The sequence below is a fragment of the Lissotriton helveticus genome (genome assembly GCF_964261635.1).
Source record: "Lissotriton helveticus chromosome 1_1 unlocalized genomic scaffold, aLisHel1.1 SUPER_1_unloc_81, whole genome shotgun sequence".
In the NCBI taxonomy this organism is placed as follows: Eukaryota; Metazoa; Chordata; class Amphibia; order Caudata; family Salamandridae; genus Lissotriton; species Lissotriton helveticus.
Genome location: NW_027611727.1, coordinates 529,113 through 550,199, shown reverse-complemented (window position 1 = coordinate 550,199; position 21,087 = coordinate 529,113). Strand labels below are relative to the sequence as shown.

Genomic DNA, 21,087 nt, shown 5'->3' with positions numbered 1-21,087 from the left:
GGTGAGGTGTTTAACCCGCTGTGATGTATCCATGCAGCTGCGTTGTGACAGTAGTAGTGGGTGAGGTGTTTAGCCCGCTGTGATGTATCCATGCAGCTGCGGTGTGGCAGTAGTAACGGGTGAGGTGTTTAGCCCGCTGTGATGTATCCATGCAGCTGCGTTGTGGCAGTAGTAACGGGTGAGGTGTTTAACCCGCTGTGATGTATCCATGCAGCTGCGTTGTGCAGTAGTAACGGGTGAGGTGTTTAACCCGCTGTGATGTATCCATGCAGCTGCGTTGTGACAGTAGTAACGGGTGAGGTGTTTAGCCCGCTGTGATGTATCCATGCAGCTGCGGTGTGGCAGTAGTAACGGGTGAGGTGTTTAACCCGCTGTGATGTATCCATGCAGCTGCGTTGTGGCAGTAATGACGGGTGAGGTGTTTAACCTGCTGTGATGTATCAATGCAGGTGCGTTGTGGCAGTAGTAACGAGTGAGGTGTTTAGCCTGCTGTGATGTATCCATGCAGGGGCATTGTGGCAGTAGTAACGGGTGAGGTGTTTAACCTGCTATGATGTATCCATGCAGCTGCATTGTGGCATAAGTAACGGGTGAGGTGTTTAACCTGCTGTGATGTATCCAAGCAGCTGCGTTATGGCAGTAGTAACGGGTGAGGTGTTTAACCCTCTGTGATGTATCCAGGCAAGTGCGTTGTGGCAATAGTAACAGGTGAGGTGTTTAACCTGCTGTGATGTATCCATGTATGTGCGTTGTAGTAGTAGTAACGGGTGAGATGTTTAACCTGCTGTGATGAATCCATGCAGGTGCGTTGTGGCAGTAGTAACGGGTGAGGTGTTTAACCCGCTGTGATGTATCCAGGCCGGTCCATTGTGGCAATAATAACGGGTGAGGTATTTAACTCGCTGTGATGAACCCAGGCAGTTGCGTTGTGGCAGTAGTAACAGGTGAAGTGTTTAACCCCCTGTGATGTATCCGTGCAGCTGCGTTGTGGCAGTAGTACGGGTGAGGTGTTTAACCTAGAGTGATGTATCCATGCAGCTGCGTTGTGGCAGTAGTAACGGGTGAGGTGTTTAATCAGCTGTGATGTATCCATGCAGGTGCGTTGTAGCAATAGTAACGGGTGAGGTGTTTAGCCTGCTCTGATGTATCCAGGCAGGTACGTTGTGGCAATAGTAACGGGTGAGGTGTTTAACCCGCTGTGATGTATCCATGCAGGTGCGTTGTGGCAGTAGTGGCGGGTAATGTGTTTAGCCCGCTGTGATGTATCCATGCAGCTGCATTGTGGCCGTAGTAACGGGTGAGGTGTTTAACCCGCTGTGATGTATCCATGCAGCTCCGTTGTGGCAGTAGTAACGGGTGAGGTGTTTAACCCGCTGTGATGTATTCATGCAGCTGCGTTGTGACAGTAGCACGGGTGAGGTGTTTAGCCCGCTGTGATGTATCCATGCAGCTGCGGTGTGGCAGTAGTAACGGGTGAGGTGTTTAACCTGCTGTGATGTATCCATGCAGCTGCGTTGTGGCAGTAGTAACGGGTGAGGTGTTTAGCCTGCTGTGATGTATCCATGCAGGTGCGTTGTGGCAGTAGTAACAAGTGAGGTGTTTAGCCTGCTGTGATGTATCTATGCAGGTGCGTTGTGGCAGTAGTAACGGGTGAGGTGTTTAACCCGCTGTGATATATCCATGCAGCTGCGTTGTGGCATAAGTAACTGGTGAGGTGTTTAACCCTCTGTGATGTATCCAGGCAAGTGCGTTGTGGCAATAGTAACGGGTGAGGTGTTTAACCCGCTGTGATGTATCCATGTATGTGCGTTGTAGCAGTAGTAACGGGTGAGATGTTTAACCTGCTGTGATGAATCCATGCAGGTGCGTTGTGGCAGTAGTAACGGGTGAGGTGTTTAACTCGCTGTGATGAACCCAGGCAGCTGCGTTGTGGCAGTAGTAACGGGTGAAGTGTTTAACCCCCTGTGATGTATCCATGCAGCTGCATTGTGGCTGTAGTAACGGGTGAGGTGTTTAGCCTGCTGTGATGTATCCATGCAGCTGCGTTGTGTCAGTAGTAACAGGTGAGGTGTTAAATCAGCTGTGAAGTATCCATGAAGGTGCGTTGTGGCAATAGTAACTGGTGAGGTGTTTAGCCTTCTCTGATGTATCCAGGCAGGTGCGTTGTGGCAATAGTAACGGGTGAGGTGTTTAACCTGCTGTGATGTATCCATGCAGGTGAGTTGTGGCAATAGTAACGGGTGAGGTGTTTAACCTGCTGTGTTGTATCCATTGCAGGTGCATTGTGGCAGTAGTAACGGGTGAGGCGTTTAACCTGGAGTGATGTATCCATGCAGGTGCGTTGTGACAGTAGTAACGTGTGAGGTGTTTAACCCGCTGTGATGTATCCATGCAGGTGCGTTGTGGCAATAGCAACGGGTGAGGTGTTTAACCCGCTGTGATGTATCCAGGCAGGTGCGTTGTGGCAGTAGTAACAGGTGAGGTGGGCAGAGGAGGTGAGGCCTGTCCAGGGGTGAAGAAGACGAGAGGCATGTCCAGGGATGCAGAGGAGGTTTGGCCTGTCCAGGGATGCAGAGGGGGTGAGGCCTGTCCAGGGGGTGCAGAGGAAGTGAGGACTGTCCAGGGGGAGCGGAGGAGGTGAGGCGTGTCATGGGGTTGCAGAGGAAGAGATGCCTGTCCATGGGAGAAGAGTAGGTGAGGGCTGTCCAAGGGTCAGAGGAGGTGATGCCAGTCCATGGGTACAGAGGAGGTGAGGCCTGCACAGGGGGTGCAGAGAAGGTGAACCCTGTCCAGGGGTGCAGAGGAGGATAGGCCTATCCAGGGGCGCAGTGGAGGTGAGGCCTGTCCAGGGGTCAGAGGCAGTGAGGCCTGTCCAGGGGTGCAGAGGAGGAAAGTTCAGTCCAGTGGTACGGAGGAGGTGAGGCCTGTCTAGGGGTGCAGAGGAGGAGAGGCCTGTTCATGGATGCAGAGGAGGTGTGGCCTGTCCAGGGTTGCAGAGGAGGTGAGTCCGGTCCAGGGGGAGGAGAGGAGGTGAGGCCTGTCCAGGGGGAGGAGAGGAGGTGAGGCCTGTCCTGGGGGAGCAGAGGAGGTGAGTCCTGTCCAGGTTGAGCAGTGGAGGTTAGGCTTGTCAAGGAGGAGCAGAGGAGGTGAGGCCTGTCCAGGAGGAGCAGAGGAGGTGAGGCCTGTCCTGGGGGCAGAGGAGGTGAGGCCTGTCCAGGGGGAGGAAAGGAGGTGAGGTCTGTCCTGGGGGAGTAGAGGAGGTGAGGCCTGTCCAGGTTGAGCAGTGGAGGTGAGGCCTGTCCAGGAGGAGCAGAGGAGGCAAGGCCTGTCCTGGGGGCAGAGGAGGTGAGGCCTGTCTAGGGGATTGATGCAGCGCTCCTCCGGAAATGATTTCTAAAACTTACCCACCTTTCTCTGAAGTACCAAATCATTAATTTTCCCTACAGTGGGGCCCATAACACTGCCAGCTACTCATAAAACACATTCACGCTACTTCATGGATCAGTGAGATTCAAAGGAGAGCGGCTGTATCATAGTGGAGTGCCTAAACCAAATCTAAATATTTATACTATTTACAACTGCAGTTTAAATGCATTTTACCATGGTTTTATTAACGAGACAATTAATTAGAGACGCCACCATCCTGGTGATGGATCAGCTAGTCAAAAATTAGGCGTAGGAAAATACAAGACCAGCTTAATTCTCCATTTAACCAAATTTTATTTTACTATAAGATTAGCATGTCTATCAATGTATTCTTTAATTTTATTTCTTTATTCAAAATGTAAGCAAAGATTTAGTTCAAAAACATTTATTTCAGAAAAATTAGAAATAGACATTTATTATTAAAGCAAAGGACATGATTTAGCAAAGACAAATAGTTCCCAAAAATTCATTCTCTATCTTCCTAACAACCTTCCTTGCCTAAACAGCTCTATTTCAAATCATGCTAAGTCCAAAAATTAAGAATAAATAACAAAGTCCTTATGCATTAGAATTCAATCAGCAGTCCAACAGCATCTCAGGAGGAAATCGAGAAAGGGTTTTTTCTTAAGTAAAATCAGGGGTTTTTATGCACTATTTTCTCTAACTCTATCCAAATAAAAGTATCTGTCATCGAAAACTCAAAATTTGATTGGACAATTCCGAGGGTGGATGAGCATCACCTCATCGTTACAAAATTCAACTTGTGCAGTTTCAGCAGATCTTAAAGAAGCTATTGTCTTTGTCAGTGTCCGTCACAGTCATGTCCGCAACTCGCAATATAGCCGACAATTCCCACGTTATACAATGGTGAAGCAAAAAGATTTTTGGCAGCCAACAGGGTTTCCATGGCAGTCTGTCCTTGAACTGACTCCCTTGCAGGCTCAGGCAGCTCGCATTCAATCCTGCTAAAAGTGCACATGCGCATTCCGGCTCTCACTCGCAGTTTGGTACTGCAGCCATTTTGTGTGTAGGCCTCACAGGCCAAAACGGGAACTATCATAGAAATTAACACAAATAAACGTAATTATAGAAATTTAGCCTTTCTGTTTACCTCCCCCCCTTACTAAGGTTTCCCTGTTAATTGTTACCTAGCAAATAAGCGAAATGTACGCGTTTTATACTCACTTATCCTTTTTCTCGATGCCACAATTACATAGAGAAAAGCACATTCATGCAGTTTTTATTATTTCGAAAGTTTTGCATTAGTCTCACAACATGACAACAACATTGATTAGTCAGTTATATCTTGCCATTCAAGCAGATTAGTACTCCCACGTGTATTTGTGTGTGCACATTATACTATTGTAGATTAGTTAAACCACCTCACACAATTAATAAAGATTACTATTATGAAGTAAGGACTTCACGAGGGTAACTCCAGCTCGCTCCATCAGGGTGCACAGGAGGTAGGCCTGTCCTGGGGTACAGAGGAGGAGAGGCCTGTCCAGGGGTGCAGGGAAGATGCCTCTCCAGCGGGAGCTGGGGAGGTGAGGCCTATCCAGGGGGTGCAGATGAGGTTAGCCTGTCCAGGGGGTCCAGAGTTGGTGAGGCCAGTCTAGGTGTGCAGAGGAGGTGAGGCCTGTCCTGAGGGGTGCAGGGAAGATGCCTCTTCAGCGGGAGCTGGGGAGGTGAGGCCTATCCAGGGGGTGCAGATGAGGTTAGCCTGTCCAGGGGGTCCAGAGTTGGTGAGGCCAGTCTAGGTGTGCAGAGGAGGTGAGGCCTGTCCTGGGGAGAAGAGGAGCTGAGCATGAGGAGGTGAGCCTGTTTAAGGTGTTGCAGAGGAGGAGAGTCCTGTCCAAGGGGGTGCAGAGGAGATGAATCCTGTCCAAGGGGTTGCAGAGGAGGTGAGGCCTGTCCAGGGGGTGCAGAGGAGGTGAGGCCTGTTGTCAAGGGTTGTGTTTACTGACAGTGCAGACACTCCCAGGAGCAGAACAATGAGATTTTCCAAATTCCACCACTGGTTTTCCCACAGCCATCAACTGAAGAGTTAACTAGTGGCCGTGCGAACCCAGTTGGGGGAAAGGGTAATGGGACAGAGAAGAGGCTGCCTGACCTTCTGGCTCTTCCACTCTACTTCTTCCTTTCTGCCATACTCCGTTTTATTCCTTTCTTACTCCCTCTCTATCTTTAAGCATGAGTGGAAAACGCTGTAAAAGAAAAGCACACCATTACTAATTTCCTTCAATTCCTTCTCCACTTTCATACTCTCTCTCTATTTCCTTACCCAGAGTACACATGGCTTTTGCTCCTCTTCTATTCTACAATATAAGTATTTTATCCTTTGGTAACCTGCATTATAAATAACATTTTAGCACCCTTTAACTCTGTGAGTTCATTTATTCTTTTTTACTCATTCATTCATTCACTCTTTGCCTTACTTTCTTATCTTCTCAATTCTTGTTACTTCTCCCTTAGGAACCTTCTGGAGGCTCTGCCGTCAACCAAGCAACGAAGAAATCAGGAACTGAAGTATTCAATGGGTAAGTATTCATTCTTCTCTTTATATATATTTTTTCTATTTACTTTAAATTGGTATTTCTTTTTAGTTCTAAATTACCTAACTAACTGACGCACCAAAGCGCTCTAACCTGCGCCAAAGCCTGGCACAAAACTGCACTATTTCTATCTAGCTAGACTACAGAAAATTCGTTGGTGAGTGCGTGGTTCTAAAATCAACCGGCGCACTTCCCAGCTTGTCTAGATCTCCCGCCCGTGTCCAGGACAACAGGACTAGACCCGCAACTGCGGGACAAAGAAGAGCTTTGATTCCTTTTTCCTGCACCCTGACAGTAACCCCTCCCAAGGTTTAGCCTCCGGGCTGAGGTTTGTGAGCAGTTTACGAGTGAAAAATCTTAGTTAATCGGGGAGCATGAACATCTGATTGTTCCACCCACGACCTATCCTCTGGGCCAAAACCCTCCCAGTCTACAAGATAGAAGATTTTCCCTTGAATGGACTTTGAAACTAGGATTGTTTTAACTTCAAATTCTTCTTGTCCTTCCAAATAGGTTCTCTGTTTCTCAATTCTTTCAAATGGGGTGAAACCTTTTTAAGAGGAGAAACATGAAACCCTGGGTGTATTTGTAGCTGTGGTGGTAGTTTTAGTTTGAAAGTCATTGGATTCACTACTTGCTCCTCAAGAAATGGATCTATAAATCGGGGTTGAAACTTTCTATTTCTTTTAAGCTTTAGGTTTTTGTGCTAAACCAAACCCTGTCCCCTTTACTTAAATCTGGTTCTGGTCTTCATTTTTTTCTGCACTTTGCTTGTAGCGTTCCTTAGCTTTCATTAAGTTCTTGGTGGCAGACTTGTGTACCTTGCTAAGATGCTGTACAAAGTTTTGTGCTGCAGGCACCGACACTTCTTGAGAGGAAGCCACAGTATTTGGATGCCTTCCATAATACAAGTAGAAAGGGGAAAACCAGTAGAGGCATTCTTAGCATTATTATGTGCAAACTCGATCAAGCCACTCTCCCTCTTGATCCAAGAGAAACAGTCTGAGATACTTTTCTAACTCTTGATTGGCCCTTTCAGTTTGACCATATGTTTATGAATGGAAACTCGTTGAATAACGTGTCTCAATTCCCAAACCCCTTGTGTAAGCCTTCCAAAAATAGGATAGAATTTGAGATCCACGATCTGTGATCAAAACCTTTGGAATGTGATGTATCTTAATAACACTTTGATTGAATTGTGTGGCTATTTGTTTGCAGATGACTTCCTTTTCAGGAACATCTTGTCTTGGGTTAGCCAAGATAAAAGATTTAAACAATCCGTTCATACCTACACCGACACCTGATAGTAAAAACACTACAGAAGGGGTGGTCGACGTACAAACTATTTTTCTTCAAAACCGAACAGATCCTACTTGGAAAGAAAATGGTTTATCTGGCCCACAGACACAAACAACTGTCAAGATAGATTCCTGAAAAAGACACAAGGGCTCACATTCACTAGGCCAGATCCAAGATATATCCAGAGACAACATCCAGAGATAGTAACATCATACAGTGTGGGGAAACTGCGCCTTGAGTGGCTACACAAATCTACACTAAAGGAAGTGAAACAACACTTATCTTTACTTAAAGATGGCGTTGATATAAGGGACTTCTTACAAGGACCTACTAAACTGCGTCATAAATGTTTCATATACGCCGGTATCTATGCTGCTTATAATGAAGCATGGAAGATTACGCAAGCAGAGTCTGCAGAACGTATACCAGAAATTGATCGTATTATCTTAGAGAAATCTCTCTCTGTAGTTGACAATGTGTTAATGACTCTGTCCTCCAGTATATATTCTTTGGACTGCATACTATCCTCTGCCATAGACATAATAGAACAGGACTTGGTCATGTTGCAACATGGTCAATCACAATTGCGTTCTATAATGCTACTGGGCTGGACGTTGCAAAACCTTTGTTCAGGCTATGTGCCTTGGCGTCGAATCAACAGCACGTCATTGTTTTCTGAATTTGACCTTACAGATAAACGAATCACACTGGCACAGAGGGGCACAGAAAATACAGTGCTGACCATTGAAAAACTGGAAAGATTGCTATTAACTGTTTCTGAGAAACCAGCGACAGAATGGATAATACATGGTACAATCACCCTGCCTATGACGATTTTCCATTTTCAGTATTGCTTAAAACATATACCAGCAGGACTATATGAAAGGTTGAGTAAAGAATACATCAAGACATCCTAGGATTTACCTTATACACACAGATGTTGGAGTGGGGGAAAGAAGTATTTCTTAGTGGTACAAATAATAATAATAATAATAGGGAAGCTTGTAAAGCGCCTGGTTACGCCCACCGGCGTGTCCCCGCGCTGTGGTGAGTGAGAATCCCAGAGCCCCCTACCCAGACTCAGGCGCCCAGGCTCTTTAGTGAAGGAACAGGTGTGTTTTGAGCTCTCTTCTGAACCTGGTCTCAGAGGGTTCCAACTGAAGCTCAGGCGGGAGTTCGTTCCAGCTCCTAGCTGCCAGAGCCGGAAAGATCTGCCACCCATTCGGGCCTTCTTGACTTTAGGGATCACCAGCACGCCAGTTCCAGTGGATCTAAGGGACCGGACGGGCCTGTAGATAGTGATGAGGTTCTGCAGGTGCCTAGGCCCCATGCCTTGAATGATCCGGTGGCACGTACAGAGGGCCTTAAACACAATTCTCTTCCTGACAGGAAGCCAGTGAAGAGCAAACAGGGCCCTTTTTGAAGCGGCCCTTCTAGGGAGCCTAAGCACCACAACAGAGTGGATCCAGACAACTGACAGATCTCACAGACGCAACATGCTAAAGGTGAGGTACGAGGAACAACAGGCGCACAGGTACCATCGAACATTGCTAAAGCGACCGACGCTGACGGTGATGGTTCACATCTATGTGCGGTTAATCTGCTTAATGAGGTAATACAACTTTCACCTACAATGGTAGACAAATTCTTTACAGACTTAGAAGACTTGATGTTTTCTCCAAGCCCTGACACTGACTTTTGATTTGGCACGCAGTGTTCTGAGAGACTATGAAATCGACCTTCATTTTTCAAAACAAAGTTCTAACTTTGGGACTCTATTTTTTCTGTGAATAATTTTTGTTTTTCCAAATTCTTACTTTTTCATTTTTTGGCACCAAGTAATCTGCTTAAAGAAGAACTATTCATAGAGAACTAGATTTCTTTGATAGACTTCCAAGAGACAATATTTGACCTTGTCCTCATACAAACAGTTCATATAATCTGCTCGACTTCTTTTCTGTATTGAAGAGCCATTTCATAAATGTATTTTCATGATTCATTCGGATAGCATTTTCAAATGTCAAAAATATATGCTTTGAATGAAACATTGCTTTAAAATGCGTACAGCACAAATGCTCTATTTCATGTACAGCCAATGCAATTTTATGTATTTTGGGTGGGTTTTAACACATCATGTTTAGATATGTTTTATGTGATTAGAACTTAGTAATGTCATACATAATAAAGTGGAGTGGGTGTTGTGTGGCGTTTTAGGCTCCGAGTGAATTTTCCCGATTTATGCCCTTATATAGGTACGATTCACATTGCCCTTATATAGGCATAGAAATCAAGTCCTTATTTAGACATAGCCCATGCAGACCAAATACAGGCATGGCTACTTCTACCCGTACCAAACGTCACAACGATTTTTTGGAAAATCGGCTTAAGCAGTTAGAGAACTTCCCCTTGCTCGAATATTGATTTGTCCAAGAACTCATGTACTTTCCAAAGAACAACTATTCCCTAGGGGTTCTTTTCTGACGTTAGTATGCCCGTCTTTATGTCAAACTATGGCATTCCTAGACACCTTCAAGGTATAAATATACCTCCACTTGCTCTAGCAAGACACAGTGGTCTGGAGCAGTTCGACTATCTACTTGCCCGACGGAGCTCGCTACAGCAAGTGCTGAAGGAAGCCGACCCCCCAGCACTGATCAGGAAGCTGTCTCTTCTCCTGCCGAGAATCCAGCTCCAGTGTTTCCAAGCTCCCCTTGCGGGGTGTTAGGAAATCGAGTCCCGAGACAGAGATACCAGACCTCCTTCATTTTAACTAAGGTGTGGAGCTGATTAGAACCTAGAGAAATCTTGGATAGATTCTTGGCAAAGAAAACTCAACCTATGCTACACAATACTTACTTCTTCCCTTGTAATAGACTTAGGCTAGGTACATCGGGGTAGGCGTAATTTAGAAGCACCAGTTGAGTATTTTAGTCTCTGTATTTATGTATGTATTTTTAAATGGCTTAGAAACCATACAATGCTCTTACAGTATTATTTTATAATACTATTCTCGCTGTACGCATTATACTTTGCAGTCTGCTTAACGATTGTAGCAGTTTACTTCTCTTGTATGAGAAAGAAGACTGTTCAATAAACCTTTTTATTGAAAATGCCTGTCTCTCTATTTCTCTTCAAACTCTGTTGAAACGAAGCATGCACGATTGACTGAGTGAAATATCTATCTATTGTTTCCATGACTCTAGAGATATGTTTCTTTTTCTTGGGAAACAAAGTTGTCATGTTTATGCGGTTGTCAGAAACTAATCCCTTCTTGGGAATTCGATAAAATTTCTAGTGACCTCTGAGCTAGCTGGCACTCACTATTAAGTTTAGTATATTCAATAGAGACCTAGTCGACCTCAGTCCTACGTCTAATCTATAGGATAGGATATATTATTCCAATGCGCAGAACCTATTGGGAATATAGGAACTACACTACAGCAGTTCAAAAGCAACAGGGATATACCCAAATAACCCTTCTAAACCTGGGTATCAGAAATAGTAGGAATAAATAGTCGGTATGAAGGAATAAATAATACACTAAGTTTGGTGAAGGTATTTTTAATTTTACCAAATACAGTAGATTGGGTTTAGCGTGAGAAAACTGCACCCTTTTAAACTAGACACAAGGAAGGAGAAATGATTTAATTTCTCCGTCCTTTTCTGACTTTGCATGCGTGCTGCACTGCGCAACACACATACAAAGTGGGAAAAGCCTTCCCTCGTGTCAGACATAATATTTTGTACAGGAAGGTTGTCCTTCCTATACAAAACCGATGCTGGACTCACACACACACACACCCTAGCGCTCTGGTGCTAAGGTGTGTGCTTGATGCAGGGCCGCTGTAATCAGTGCCGGCGCAAGGGAAAGGGAAGGTGAGAGCCATATCTTTGAAAATGTGGTGCTCTCCTGTTCCCTTCCTGTCGCGCCACGCAGCGTAGCCTCGCGGGGGGAGGGCTGCGCTGCATTGTGTGGAGATTTGGTAAATCTCCCCCGAAATGTCTTTTACAACTAGTTAAACATTGTGAATTCTCATTCCATTATGTTTCAATTTAGTAATTTTAAATATCTTTACATCCAACAGAAAACAAGCCTTGAATGTGTGAAATGACCATCAATAATGAGGCGAATGCTGTAAATCTTCAATCATAGCAGAAATAATGAGCTACAGTATACAGGAAAACATCAGCGCAGTCGGCGACAGGGGAACCTGCACACAAACTGACAGATCCCGGATGAAGCATCAAAGGCAGTTCAGTGATTGCAAGAGGCTGAGCTGAGCACCTCCACACCACAAGACCAAGAAATTACCTTAGGAAAATTAAGGCAACAACAATAACAAACCGCCTCCTGTATAAACAAGTGTCCAACACCAGCTTTGATCATCGGATCAGTATGATGTGATTCCTTCAGTGCTCTGTTTTATAAAATGATGACAAGCCATCACTCCGTGCTCTAGGAGAATTGTAAACTCTTTCTGGACAAACCAGTAACCAGAGAAGAGCACAACAGAGTGGATCCAGACAACTGACAGGTAAATGAAAGGGGAGTTCTTATGTCTACAATACAACAGACTGTCCCAATTTGCCCCGGCCAAAAGGAAGATACATCTTTACCACAAGCGTGCATAGCCATAATTCAATCTAAAGGCACAATCGCCTAAAAAGACACCTTCTACGTATTTGGAGTGTGGCAAATATTTGGTGGCTATCGCATTTTAATGTTAAAACAGAAATCAAACATGCGAAATACTGCACACATATAAAGTGTGCGAGAAAAACACGAGTGCTTTATCAGCCATGTTGTCCCATCAGGAAATACAGTCATGGGATGTAGACAAATATATACCCGACCCAGAGACACTAACCAAGAAAGAAGAATCACACACATGCAGCAAGAGCTTTAGTTTGACATCACAACTCAAGCTTCATCAGCACACGAACACAGGACAAAAAATATTCAAGTGCAGTGAATGTGTAAAGAGCTTTAGTCGATTGTCAAGCCTTCAAAGTCATCAGCGAACACACACGGGGGAAAAACCATTCAACTGTAGTGAATGTGGGAAGAGCTTGAGACAAGTATCAAAGCTACAAAATCATCAGCGAACACACACGGGGGAAAAACCATTCAAGTGCACTGAATGTGCAAAGTGCTTTAGTGAGTTATCAAGCCTTCGAAGACATCAGCGAACACACACAGGAGAAAAGCCATTCAAGTGCAGTGAATGTGCAAAGTGCTTTAGTCAGTTATCACACCTTCTAATACATAATCGAACACACACAGGGGAAAAACCATTCAAGTGCACTGAATGTGTAAAGTGCTTTAGTCACTTATCAAGCCTTCAAGGACATAATCGAACACACACAGGGGAAAAACCATTCAACTGCAGTGAATGTGTTAAATGCTTTAGTCTATTATCAGAGCTACAAAGTCATCAGCGAACTCACACGGGGGAAAAATCATTCAAGTGCACTGAATGTGCAAAGTGCTTTAGTCACTTATCAAGCCTTCAAAGCCATCAGCGAACACACACGGGGGAAAAGCCATTTAAATGCAGTGAATGTGTGAAGAGCTTTAGTCGATTATCAGAGCTACAAAATCATCAGCGAACACACACAGGGGAAAAACCATTCAAGTGCACTGAATGTGCAAAGTGCTTTAGTGAGTTCTCATACCTTCGAAGACATCAGCGAACACACACAGGAGAAAAGCCATTCAAGTGCAGTGAATGTGCAAAGTGCTTTAGTCAGTTATCATACCTTCAAAGTCATCAGCGAACACACACGGGGGAAAAACAGTTCAAGTGCAGTAAATGTGCAAATTGCTTTAGTCATTTAGCAAGCCTTCAAAGACATCAGCGAACACACACAGGGGAAAAGCCATTTAAATGTGGTGAATGTGTGAAGAGCTTTAGTCGATTATCATACCTACAAAGTCATCAGCGAACACACACGGGGGAAAAACCCTATCATTGTAGTGAATGTGACAGTAGTTTTCGTGACTCTTCATCATTAAGGTATCATCAGGGAACTCAAACAGGAGAAAAACCATTCAAGTGCAATCAACGTGGCAAGAGCTTTAGTCGATTATCAAGGCTACAAAGTCATCAGCGAACACACACAGGGAAAAAACCCTATCCTTGTAGTGAATGTGACAGTAGCTTTCGTGACTCTTCAGCATTAAGGTATCATCAGCGAACACACACAGGAGAAAAACCATTAAAGTGCTGTGAATGTGCAAAGTGCTTTAGTCAGTTATCACACCTTCAAAGTCATCAGCGAACACACACGGGAGAAAAACCATTCAAGTGCAGTGAATGTGCAAAGTGCTTTAGTGAGTTATCAAACCTTCAAAGACATCAGCGAACACACACAGGAGAAAAGCCATTCAAGTGCAGTGAATGTGCAAAGTGCTTTAGTCAGTTATCACACCTTCAAAGTCATCAAGGAACACACACGGGGAAAAACAATTCAAGTGCAGTGAATGTGCAAAGTGCTTTAGTGAGTTATCAAACCTTCAAAGACATCAGCGAACACACACAGGGGAAAAACCCTATCATTGTAGTGAATGTGACAGTAGTTTTCTCGGCTCTTCAGCATTAAGGTATCATCAGCGAACTCACACTGGAGAAAAACCATTCAAGTTCCATTAAATTGGAAAGAGCTTTAGTCGTATATCAGAGCTGCAAAGTCATCAGCGAACACACAGGGGGAAAACATAGAAGGGCACTGAAAGTAAGAAGTGCTTTTGTCAATTTTCGATCCCACACAGCCCTCAGTGAATACACTTCTTCATTTAACTCACATGGAAATAATCCTAGAGATGCAGGGACTCTGGAATGAACTTAAGAACATCAAAAATAATATTGACCCATCTGAGGACATAGACAAGAGCAGAACAGTGTAGATATTGTGAGAGGAATGAATTACAGAAAAAGATAACATTCAAATTATGTAGGACATTGAAATACCAGATAATAGAAGACCCAAATAGCAGTAAAGAAGAAAAACAGATAACAGTATTTGCAGAATTATAAAAGTGTTTGTTTCCAGTGATTGTTCACTTCCGTACACATAGCAAAGCGACATGATGTACCAGGATACACAGTGGGAGACAAGCACAATGTGGATTAAAAGAAAAGAAACATTGTTGATTTTTATTTGGTGAAGAAGAGATACAAAGAAAAACATTCAATCGCACCTGACCACACTACCAGTAATAGCAACACTGAACAATACTGGGACTAACAGCGGTATTTTCAGCTAACTTGCCGGATTAGTGATAAAACCTAGAAACCCAACACACCCAGAGTGGACATGTTGTCAGGGCTCTGGAGATGGAAACTTCATTGGTAAAATGCATGTATTACTATTAACAAATGCCACTGCAGTATATCTAATGAACTAAAGTGAAGCACAGGTGTTCAAGAAATAACCTCTTTTTAGATATAAGACCATATACCTTGTTTTTAAGTAACGTTTGCTGCATCTTTTACACACTGTTATCGGTTGATGCATCAGCTCGTGCCTCGCGCTTTATAACTAAGTGCGACCAGTGGCTCCTCTCCGACTTGGCTCTCCCTATTCATTTTGTGACTTGGCAAACTCTAGTTTTTACCAGAATTGAGCCATTGTAAGCAGTAGACTCTGTTTGAAGAATGTGGTGAAATAGCGAAATCCCACATCAAAAGCATATATGTGCCAGGACAATCTGTTGCACTCACACCAACTCATCTTCCACACTTGATTGTCCCTTGTCCTCAAATGTTCTGAAGGATTTGTCGTATGAATGCCTGAAGTGGCAGTGACATTCATGAAGCTAAAGCTAACAGGAGTGTGAGGGAGATAGAGAGGGGGAGGGATAAAGAGAGCGAGAGAGACCAAGAAAGGGGGAGAAAAAGAACGAATTAGAAGGAGGGGGAACGGTACGTTATTTGTACTCACATAAAAATAGAAGAAGCAGCCGAATATATACCAAAGTGTGACATCACCAGAGAAACAGGCTGAACACCTGTGAATTTATGTTTATTTTTAACACCTGTAGACCCATGTCATGCCAATAAACAGGGCACAAGTAAGGAAAATAGTTAAGAAGCCCATTATCATATGCAAATCACAGTGACGTCACATGTAGTGACATCACAAGAAGTGATGTCAGGCCCTTATAATAATGTTCACGTGAAAGGTTGACGGCCTGTTTTAAAAACAAAAGACAAGAAACATAAAATAATGTAAAAGTAAGTTTTTGGTTTCAGTTTTTATTCATCATGTGTTTTTCCCACTATCAGTTTGTAACTAAACTCGGAAATGACTGAAAGTGTAAATATTTTTAAACAGATATGTGGAACTTGGAAATTAAATTTTTAAACAGTTTTCAGTGAATAAATAAAGTGTGCTTTTAATTTGCGCTTGTTTCCTGACGTTATTCTTTATCAAGCCCCTAAGCCCCAAAGTGTTTCACATTTACAATATATTAAGCAATAGAAGGGCTAATTTTGTCAAGTTCTCTGTTCCTCTCTTGCGCCACTCACACAAACAAACGCTCAGAGGCCTGTGTCTGCAGTGCTGGGGCACAAAGTAACAATTACCAGTTGCAGACTAAGGATCTAGGTGGAACTGAGTCCCGTTTCTAGATAATAGTGGGGGGACCCCTTAAACTGTGGCTACCCCCCCCTGACTTGTGCCGTGCTGTTAAAGCAATAGTGAAATTGAGTAATTTATGATGAATTGAAATGAGAGAAAGAGAAGAAGAGAGCGAGGTGCAGGATATATTAAAGAAAATGAAAAAAAGAGACACAAGACTTTAACCTGTTCGGTGTACTAGCACTTTACGTAAGTAGTTGTGCTGTGCGTTGTGAACAGCCTGTCACCCCCTTTGTATGTAAATGAGCGTCTGTGACCAGACATCCCAGGCTCCCATCTCTTCTATCGCGGATGATAATGTGAGCACTGTAAGGTAATCACAAACTAGGGCTTTATTGAGAAACAATCGGCTTCCAGGTCACACAACTGTAGTTATGTAGGTCTTTATTAGTTTTTTTAATTTGCTTTAATTTGCAGCAATTTTCGAGGTTTCTTTTTCTCAGTATATTGCTTTATATCGCTCTTTGCGCTACATCAGTTAAATGTGAGGTTTGATGTAGGATTTGTTGTAAGTGTTTCTAGACCATGTCCCAATCCCTTTGTCCTCGATTTGTTGGCATGTGTTGTGTCCGCACACTTTTCTAGGATGGGCCTTCTCAAGGTAGAAGGCGCTGTAATAGGAATAATGAATCAGATATGTATGAAATTGTATGTAAACAAATGTGTGCCTTTCAGTTATCAGGCACCACCAGACTCACATCTACACATGTAATTGAGCACCAGACTAAAGTGACTCCTACCTGTATAAATATATGCCATCAGTATTCGTGCTGATGGTTCTGCTGATGCTCACAGCAAATACAGTTTCTGGGATTGTGCGCATTGGCCTAAATTTTTATTGCTGAAGTTTCACACAGTTTTGCTGATACGCACAGGTTATAAGGCTTGTGGATATTGCACACTGTAAGCAGATCACTGAAGTTCACCCTTAAGTAGTAACTAGGTCAAAACATAGTACGTACATCATACAAAATGTCACTGCCCCTCCCTTCTTGTGGACATCTCCAGGAGTTCCTCCTCTCTCGTGGCCGAAGTGAAAGAAGGTTTTCACACATTATGCTCGTGTCTGTGGCATTTCCTTAAGCGCAGAGAGGGAAGCCTCATGGTTATTACATTGTTTGGGTTCTGAGGGACAAGAAGTCTTTGAACACCTTCATGAACTCTCTGATAGTGACTCCGACACTCTTAATGAATACGAGATCTGCTTCAAAAAGTTGGACTTGCACTACCTCCCCAAAGTGAGTACTGTCCTTGAACGATATCACTTTGGGAGAAGGATGCAAAGGCAGGATGAGTCGGTCGAACAGTACATGACTACCTTGTGCAAATTGGCTTCCACGTGCAATTTTGGTGCAGCTTAGAGGAGCGGTTAAAAGGTCAGTTCATGTTGGGATACGCCCTCGACAAAATGAGAGACGCCCAGTGGCAAAAAGAAAAGCCATTGCTTCAAGAAGTGCTGACTATAGCTAAAAGTCACTAGCATTCAAGAGCGTGTGTTGATATTATACGCAAAGACAGTTCAGGTGATAAAAATGAGAACATTGATGTCAAGGTGGTGGTGGATAGATTTGTTGAACCCAAATCGAGCACCACTTCAAAACCCTTTAACACAAAGAATTTTCAGGTGAAGTGCTTCAGGTGTGGCAACCCTGGCCATATGGCCAACTTTAAAGACCGCCCAGGCTGGAAGGCCATGTGAAAAACTAGTGAGGTAAAAGGTCACGTCTAAAAAAGCTGCAGAACGGGCAACAAGCATAAAAAAGTCATGGAAGTTGAACTTTATGAAGAAGAATTGGAAGGAATCAATATTCTCCCCCCAGTCACAGGGAATGGTAGTGATGGCCCTCAGGAGCTAGTTTTGATCAATGGTGCTCCAATGAGCATGCTCTTCAACTCTGGGGCCAAGATAACTCTAGTCCCAAAAACATTTTATGAGCGTAATCTGCTGGGTAAAGTCACCCTGTTGAAGCCAGACATGAGACCAATAGGTTAAGGTGGGTGACTATTGAGTTGCTGGGTTATTTCTGGGGCACAATTGACTTCAAAGGGAGCGCCTTGCCTGGTAAAATATATGTCTTGATGAAAGGGGATTCGCTCATAAGTTGGTTCCATCAGCATGATCTACATATCTGCCTTGATCACAATGAGATCTGTCTGCGTAACAGAATTACCACCAGTTAGGGTTGTTAGTAATGCTAATCGAGACTGGATCAAGGAATTCCCTGAGGTCTTTGCTGGTGAGATTGGTGTGTCTCAAAAACTATGTACATCGGATAAAGGTCAAATCTAATGCTGTTCCAAAAACAGCTAAGGTTAGGAATGCACCTCTGTTAGTAAGGGAGTGCATGAACGTTGAATTAGACAATCTCTTAGCCAAGTGCATCATTCAAGAAGTTGAAGCAACGGAGTGGGTCCCTCCTGTTATTATGGCCCGCAAGCCAATGGGGAAGCCAGGCTCTGTGTCGGCTCGAGGGAGCTCAACAAAGCAGTTATTGTTGATCATTACCCTTCACCCAACATAACAAAAATGCTGGATTCTCTTGAGGGGGCAAGGCATTTTTCATCCTTGCACTTGACCTCTGCCAATTGTGAAAAACAGCGAATCTCCTGAGACCACCGATGCTGCCCGGCGCAAAACACCTTATATTCACCTTAACACCTTAGGAGCTTCGTCAATATACCTCCCCAGTGCTGCGCTGTCCATTATCCAGTGCTGAATGGATGTCCAACGGTCGCACGCAGCACTGGGGAGGTAGTGCCCGTGACGACCGTTGGCCGACGGCAGCACTTAAAGGGTTATAGATATCTATCAAAATAACGAGACGGGCGCTGGCAACTGGAAGGCAAGAAACAGGTTAATTACTCCAGAGGAGAACACATCAACTCAGACACCGGGATGTCGTCGGGAGTTGCTCTAACTGCATCTCCGTGGTTCGGTCTTTTATACACATTGCACCAGTTTATTAGCATGGTAAAACATCCTTGGAATCCCCGCCTCAGGCAGGTTCTCACACAAACCCAGCAGCAATCTTCCCCCCACCGAGATCTAACAGATGATCGTTATCTCGCAGCTGGACATTCCGACAGGATCTAAAAACACATGGGATCGGTCAGATCTAAGGGTTTGTTTCATTGATTAAATCAGGCCCCTTTGTCAGTGAAACAAGCCCTGCCGTGTGTGTGTAATAAACCATGTCCGCAGGGGTCGGTTAGTGCCTGGGATCGGCTTGAGTATCCAGGTGCGGTGAAGGAGGTTATCAAAAGGTCTTGCCCGTGCATGGAGGATGAAAGGAAAAACGGGTTTGGTGCGGGAAGTGACTCCGGGGCTTTGTCATGATGACAAGGTTTTACAACCCCAGTACATTTGTTCAAGCTTGGTCAGAGCGCTGGGGGATGATAGCGAGGTCGGGGTGACACATAGGTGACCAGCAGAGTACGAAATGGCTGCGATGTCTAAAATGATTGCAATTTACGCGCCCGCAGAGGCCCTCGCTAAACAAGATGGCACAGGCCATGTTTATGTTTGTCGATTGAAGCCCAGGCCGGGCTTCAATCAATCAATCAATCAATCAATCATAGCATTTGTAAAGCACACTACATACCCTTGAGGGTCTCAAGGCACTAGGGGGGGTGCTGCTACTGTTCGAAGAGCCAGGTCTTGAGGAGTCTCCTGAAGTTCAGAAGGTCTTCGGTTTTCCGTAGGCGGATGGGGAAGGTGTTCCACATCTTGGAGGCGAGGTGGGAGAATGATCTGCCACCGGCGGTCATTCTTCGAATGCAGGGGACGGTGGCGAGGGCATGGTCTGCGGAGCGGGGCTGGTGGGCGGGATTGTAGAGGCTGAGCAATCTGTTGAGGTACGCTGGTCCGGTGTCGTGGAGTGCCTTGTGTGCATGGGTGAGGAGCTTAAAGGTTATCCTCTTGTTGATGGGGAGCTAGTGCAGGTCTTTCAGGTGGGGTGTGATGTGGCTGCGACGGGAGATGTCGAGGATCAGGCATGCTGAGGCGTTCTGGATGCATTGGAGTCGTTTCAGGAGTTTGGCTGGGGCTCCTGGGTAGAGTGCATTGCCTTAGTCCAGTCTGCTGCTGACGAGGGCCTGGGAGACCGTCCTTCTAGTTTCGTGGGGATCCACTTGAAGATCCTGCGAACCATGCGGAGAATGTTGAAGCAGGAGGAGACGGCGTTGACCTGCTTTGTCATGGAGAATGTGGAGTCGAGGATGACCCCTAGGTTTCGTGCGTGGTTGGTGGGTGTAGGGGTGCTCCTAGTGCCGTCGGCCACCAGGAGTTGTTCCAAGACGAGGGTGTGGAGCCGAGGATGAGGACATCCGACTTGTCCGAGTTCAGCTTCAGTCGGCTGTTCCTCATCTAGTCGGCGATGGCCTTCATTCCTTTGTGGAGGTTGGTTTTGGCGGTGTGGGGGTCCTTGGTGAGCGAGAGGATCAGCTGGGTGTCGTCGGCGTAGGAGCTGATGTTTAGGTCGTGCTGTTAGGCGACGTGGGCGAGTGGTGCCATATAGACGTTGAACAACATTGGGCTGAGAGATGAGCCTTGGGGAACGCTGCAGATGATCTTGGTGGCTTCAGAGGGGAAGGGGGGGAGGCTGACGCTCTGGGTTGTCCCGGAGAGGAAGGAGGTGATTCAGTCCAGGGCCTTCTCTTGAATTCCAGCATTGTGGAGGCGTGCTCTTAGTGTGCGGTGGCAGACTGTGTCGAAAGAGGCTGACAGGTCCAGGAGGATGATGGCTGTGTTTTCTCCATTGTCATGTTCCTGATGTTGTCGGTGGCGGTGATGAGGGCAGTTTTGGTGCTGTGGTTGCTCAGAACCCTGACTGGGATAAGTCCAGGATGTTGTTCTCTTCAAGGAAGCTGGTCAGTTGTATGTTGAGAGCCTTTTCGATGACCTTCTCTGGGAACGGGAACAGGGAGATGGGTCGGAAGTTCTTGAGGTCCTTGGGTTTCTTTAGTAAGGTGTTGATCTCTGCGTGCTTCCAGCTCTCCGGGAAGGTCGCTGTCTCGAAGGAGATGTTGATAGTTTTCCGGAGGTGGGGTGCGATGATGCTGCTGGCTTTGTTGTAGATGTGGTGTGGGCAGGGGTCTTCCGGGGATCCGGAGAGGACGATGTTCATGATCTTGATGGTGTCGTTGTCGTAGATGTTGTCTAGGT

At 45.0% G+C, this 21,087-nt stretch overlaps 1 pseudogene across 1 annotated transcript in view; it reads left to right on the top strand.

Annotated features, from left to right (window-relative positions):
* LOC144806539 (uncharacterized) overlaps positions 1 to 15,676 on the top strand; it is a 48,138-nt pseudogene extending 32,462 nt beyond the window's left edge. Inside the window, exons 2-3 of the transcript XR_013605826.1 lie at positions 5,902 to 5,966; positions 11,366 to 15,676. The product of XR_013605826.1 is annotated as an uncharacterized LOC144806539 (transcript). The remainder of the gene's footprint in view (positions 1 to 5,901; positions 5,967 to 11,365) is intronic.
* Positions 15,677 to 21,087: the final 5,411 nt, after the last annotated feature.